Source organism: Rhipicephalus microplus, unplaced genomic scaffold, assembly GCF_043290135.1.
Source record: "Rhipicephalus microplus isolate Deutch F79 unplaced genomic scaffold, USDA_Rmic scaffold_21, whole genome shotgun sequence".
NCBI lineage: Eukaryota > Metazoa > Arthropoda > Arachnida > Ixodida > Ixodidae > Rhipicephalus > Rhipicephalus microplus.
In genome coordinates this window covers 3,285,998-3,292,366 of record NW_027464594.1, presented here as the reverse complement: position 1 = coordinate 3,292,366, position 6,369 = coordinate 3,285,998, and positions in this window count along the sequence as shown.

Sequence of the window (6,369 nt, the reverse complement as noted above, 5' to 3'; positions counted from 1 at the left end):
GGAAGAAGTACGAGACCAACGCGTACGTGTTGGCACCGGAATACGTGGTCAAGGGGATAATCCGCAACATTCCCCTGAAGTACACACATGATAAGCTCATGCATGCACTGGTGAACGCGAGGAACCCTTCATTGGCGTACGCCAAGAGACTGGGGAGCACGACCACCATGATACCAAGGCATCAGGGTCCCCATGTGGGCTTACTTCAACAGCATCATGTTGAAAGTTTCCCTCTACCGGAAGCAAATAGACTTTTGTAAAGAGTGTGGGAGGCTCAGGCCCTGGCCCGATGAGCGCCCAAGACCGACAGAGAAGTTGTGCCCGCTGTGTCGTGCCAAAAAGCCTACCAGAGACCATGAATGCCCACCCAAATGCAAGCTCTGCAGAGACGCACACCCCACGGCAGACCGGACTTGCAGGGCTAAATTTAAGACGCCATACTTCGTAAAGCAACGAAGCTGGGCTGCGAGGAGAAACAAGGAAGAACTCAGGCGGGAAGCCGACTCACCAGACCAGGATATCTGGGGAAGCAGCAACACACAACCAGCTCGAGAAGCCACATCAATGTCCAGATTCATATCCAAGTCCAGGCAGGGAGCCTGGGGACTGCGTAGCTTGGAGTCAAGGTCCAGAAGCAGACCCATGACCAAAAGCAGGCCGAGATCCACCTCGTAGGGAAGGACGCCCGAAGTTACAACGAAGCAGCAAGAAAAACAGAAGACGCCAGATGAGGTGGGCTGGTCAGACGTAGTGGCCAATAGTGATTCGGCAAGGTCCGGCAATAATAGTAACGCTAGGGATAATTTCAAAGACATAGAGAAACGCGTAGATCAATACAGAACGGAAAACAAACTACTCAGACAGGAGTTGGAAAAAGCAAAAAAGCAAAACAGTGAATCAGCTTAAAAAATGTATGAACTACAGCCTACATCTAATGAAATACTCATGAAAATACAGATACAGACGTCGCCTCTGTCGACTGCCATTGCGGCAGTCTACACGCCAACGACCAATACCACAGGGGAGGGAGAGAATGAGGAGGTGGAACTGGTAGCAGTGGAAACACAGCAACCTGGCGCCAAGCAAAAAATCCGGCTGATGGAGACCAAAGAGCAAAATGACTCACAAAAATGGGTCATGAGGCCCCGTCCTATCACGAAAAAAAAATAGACGTCCTCGAGGACACGATAAAAAAACTGTCGCACGAAATGAAGAAAACGTTCGAGATGCTGGCCGTGCGACTTAGCCACAGTGAGGCGGAGAGTAAGGCGCTGGCACTAGAGCACGACAAGTGGCTCGAAGAGCTGAAGAAGAAAATTTCTTAGACATGGCGGGCACCAAAATAAGAAAACTCGTCATCTAGCAGTGGATCTGCCGCGGCTTCTCTAATAAAAAGTATCGATGGCGCAACTAATCAAAATCACCGCAAAAAAACCTGGCGTGATCATTTTGCAGGAGACATTCGAGCACGTCAAATTTGCCGGGTATGCCACCCACAAACAACGCACACAAGGAAAGGGGAGAGACATAGTTGTGACCACATTAGTGAAGAAGGGGCTAGTTGCTATCTCCCAAATTACGAAACAAATCACGGATATCAACCACAATCTTGCAGAAACCGAGCCACGCAGCAAAAAGGAGAGCGGCACATTTGTTCTAAACTTATACAGCAGCCCGTCTAAAAAGAGCCTAAAGAAATTTCGAAGAACTAATTAACGAAGCGATGAACATCGCAGGCGACAACCAACATGTTATCGGAGCAAATTTTAACGCTCCACACACGTAGTGGGGATATAGACACTCGTCGAAGAAAGGAAAAAACCTTGCCGACCTCATCGAAAGTGCCAGACTATTCATTCTGAATGAGCCAGCCTCCCACACCAGAATCGGTGCATGTCCTCACAAGGACACCACGCCGGACTTGACCCTCTGCAAGAACGCCGGGCGAATCACGTGGAAAAACACCTTTGAAGACCTGGGAAGTGATCTCAGGATCCTCAGCATCGCCCCAGAAAATTCTCCTACCAGGAATTGCTAACGGAGAATCAGGCACGTAGATTTGGACAAATTCCGCAAAAGCAGAAAGGAGAAGGAACAGGGACCCATCGAAAACATTAAAGAATGGAGCAGGCAACTTCTACGAGACGTAGAAAAGGCCACAACCTAAATGAACTGCGATGAATGGTTGGCTCGACGGGAAGAGGAAGATGAGTGTGGCGGAACTCTCTCAATCTGGATGGACAGCAGGCTCGCACACCTAACAGAAGCCAAAAAAATCTATACCTGAACGGCTGCATAGGCAAAAACACAATCGAAATCTAAAGAGAAAACTCGCTGAACTAAACAAGCACATCGAAACACACTGTACCCAGCTATGCAATGAGGAATTGGATGAAGTGTGCGACGCCATGGACGGCAACATAAACACAGGCAAGACATGAAAAATCCTCAAGCACCTGCTGGACCCGTCGGTCATCCAAAACGGCGGGGAAAGCGGAAATGAGCAAGATAAGACACGTGTATAAAGGGAACATACATCAGATGGGTGATGAAATTGTCAAGCTCTTCCTTGGAACCTCCGGCAGTCGAACACCAGGAATACTCGGGCTCTCCAAAGGAAGATTTTGACAGAGACTTTTCACAGCAAGAAATAAGGGCAGTCCTGCAGACTATCAAGACCTAGTTAGCTCCAGGTCCCAACAAAGCGTGCAACAAGATGCTCCGGAACCAGGACGACCAGGGAACGAGTCATTTGACAGACTTCATCAACGAGTGCTGGAGAAACGGGGAGATACCCGACGAATGGAGGAAATTCGACGTGATCTTCATTCCTAAGCCGGGTAAACACCTAGAAATCCAGAACATGCGGCTCATCTCCCTGACTTCTTGCGTCGGTAGAGTAGTGGAGCTTGCGTGCCTGAACAGGGTTAACGGCTACCTTGAGTCTAACACCGTATACCGCAGCAACATTATCGGCTTCAGAAGAGGGCTCTCCACACGAGATGCCATATTACAACTAAAGGAGCAAGTCATAGACCCCATTAAACGAGGCATTAGTGCAGTAATCGGGCTAGATGTAAAGAAGGCCTTCGACATGGTCGAGCACGCAGCCATTCTAAAACGAATGGTGCTACTCGGCCTAGTCGAGTGCACGTACAAGTACATCAGAAATTTTCTTACAAGAAGAATTGCCATGGTTAGACTGGACGAGGAGGAGAGCATGCAAGTGGACATGGGCAGCGCTGGTACACAGCAAGGGTCCGCCGTGGCACCGATGTGTGTAACCTCGTCATGATTGGATTATCAGAAAAAATAGAGCGAATCGAAGGCACCAATCACAATATTTATGCAGAAGACATTAGGATTTGGACCACGCAAGACACCAGTGAAGGCGAGATGGAGAATAGACTTCAAGAGGCGGTGGGTGCAGTCGAGGGTGATCTGGATGGTACCAGATTGGAATGCTCACCGGGCAAATCAGAACTGCTAATATACCACCCCAAAAGACTAGGCATGCATTGCAGAAACGTAGCAGAATATACAAAACATTCCGGATAACCACTAGAAATGGCACGTCGATACCCTTGGTTCAGAAGATCAGAGTCCTGGGTCTCTGGATCGAAGCCAGGGGAACCAATGGGGAAACTATTACGCGCCTGGAAAAGAAAGTCCTGGCGGCCGTTAGGCTAATACAAAGAGTACCTAATAAACGAAGGGACATTAAAAAAAGAAACGTTGTACGACTCGTCCAGGCCTTCGCGATCAGCCATGTCACGTACGTAGCGGCGTTCGTCCACTGGAACAAAGCCGACAAAGACAAAGTCGACGCGCTGATTAGAAAAGCGCACAGGGCTGCGCTGTATCTACCGCATTACACAAAGAACGAAAGGCTGCTTCAACTGGGAGTACATAACACGCTGCAGGAGTTCGCTGAAGCATAAAGGATGGCGCAACGCGAATGATTGTCTGGAACCATGGCGGGTAGAGAAATTATGGAAAACTTCTCCATTAATTACCACGGAATGAAAGGTCCCAAGGCGCAGATTCACCTGGACGTCTGGTCCGTGCTAATGGCGGAAAACATCCCATAATATATGCACCCTGCACACAACTTTGAGAGACGAAAATTCCGCACGAAAATGATCCTTAAAACCCACGGCACGCGGGAGGATGTGCTTTTTGTAGACACCGCCCGGTATCCCAAAAGGAATGATATCCATAATAGGGTTGTGCATGGCTCTTCCTTTGCAATGGTGGTCATAGGCACAAAAGGGAAGACCTTCACCGCGGCCTCCGTAAGGAACAGATCGTCGGAGGCAGCGGAAGAAATCGCCATAGCACTGGCCTCAGTCAATGGCCAAAAACACGACAGATTAATAATCAGTCACTCCAAGATGGCCATTAGGAATTTCACAAAGGGATGGGTCTCCACCGAAGCAGCCAAAATCCTGATCTGCGGAGCAGAAGAATTCCGGAACGGCAAAAGTGTACCCAAATACTTCAAGTGGATCCCGGCGCACATGGGGGAATTAAAGATCGAAAACACGACCATCCCTCAAAACCTCAACGAGAAAGCCCAGACAACCGTGCGAGAACTAACACACCACGGCTCGGACAGCGACGGCCCGGCCCCCCGCACCGACCACAGAAGGGGGACAACTCCGGAAGAGGCGGTAGGGATGATGGAGGCGATGACAGTGATTAATATGCGATACAAGACGCCAGAGACAGACTGGTCACGTATCACGACATATTAGCACATTATAGGCGACAACTAGATGAATATCCGCCACCACACAAACAGCTACACATATCTCAAGAAACAGATTGGCTAACATTGCAAACCAGAAGCTTTTCAACTCCAGTACACCTGAACAGAATAAATTGCAGTGAAAAATACCCAGAAGCAAGCTGTACCTTCTGTAAGCACGAACACGCAGATATGGTACATAATCTATAGCAATGCACACAGGTCACGGTAAATGCTGAGAGGACATTATAAAACCGGACATTTTCGAGGAGCGTTGGGTAAGTGCGCTGACTAGCTCAGATCTGCACGACCAACTGTAGGCAATCAGGCGGGCCCGAACAGCGGTGGAAAGGCTACGCCTCACCGCACAAAATGTCGGGGTGGCCTGAGCCAAGACCGGTAACCATGCAGGGTCTCCTTTGTAATTAAATAATTTTTTTCGTCCGTCCGCCCAAAGCCTTTCTAATTCGATGTCAAGCTCCGTGCGCTTCTGTGAGCATGTGAAGTGGCGCGTGCAATTTTTCATTGCATCTGCAATTACTTCTTCTGACCCACACAAGCAATCATTTCTGCACGTGTCCTTCACTTGATCTTCATAAAGTGTCCAGTCTATATACCGATTCACCGGCGAGGACGAAGTCTCTTGACCACCAATGCTGACATAAGTAGGAATGTCGTCGCTACCATGGGTTTCGATATCTGAAAACCGCCACACTTTTGAACTTAGGCAACACAACACCAGTGTCATGTCGAGGCAGCTGCTGTACGTAGTTCCTCGCAGGTATGTCGGGCTACCATCACTCAGAAGGCGCAGGTTCTGGTCTGACACAACCAATATCAGTGAGCGCCCTTTCGCGTTTGTCCTCAAGCTTCCCCATATCGGATGATGTGCATTAAAATCACCAGTTATAATGCAAGAGCCTCGAATAGCTGCCCTAATGTAAATTATTCTCTTACAATCAAATGGACTTGTGGGGGATGTATATACGCCAATAAGAGTAAAAGACAACCCCTTCTCTTCAGAGTAGTGCACACGTACTGGTTCTCGTCATCTGGCGGTATAGCATGGGCGAAATAAGTAAGGTCCTTGCAAATGTAAACAATATCTTTGCTGCTACTTACATTCGTGATTGAGGCGAAAGACTCGTATCCTGATATTATTATAGTCGATGAGTTCGGCTCACAGATTACCATTATCGGGAAGTGGTTTTTAAAAACGAACTGCCGGAAATCCTGTATCCGGGACTTCAGGTCTCTCACATTCCATTGAAATATGAAGGCGTTTCGAATATTATCTGCAAACGTTAACTGTTGCTGTTGATAAGCCATGGTTGTGCTGTTAATCTTCTTAAGCAATCGACTTAAGAAGGCTTGCTAGAACCGGGCTGATGGTATACAGCAGCTGCAATGCGCTTCGTGCTATTGGTGTTTGCACCTTCTTCACGAACACAGGAATGGTACTCACGAGGAAACTTACCTTGGCGACTATTTGGTTGTCTTCCTCTGTTGGTTTAGAGAATTAGGACGAGGAGTGCTTCACTGCTGAAGTCTGATGCCACTCTCTAGTGTCGTGTAGTCGAGGGACTTCCAGCCAGGCGCCCACTGTGTGGCTGTTGGCG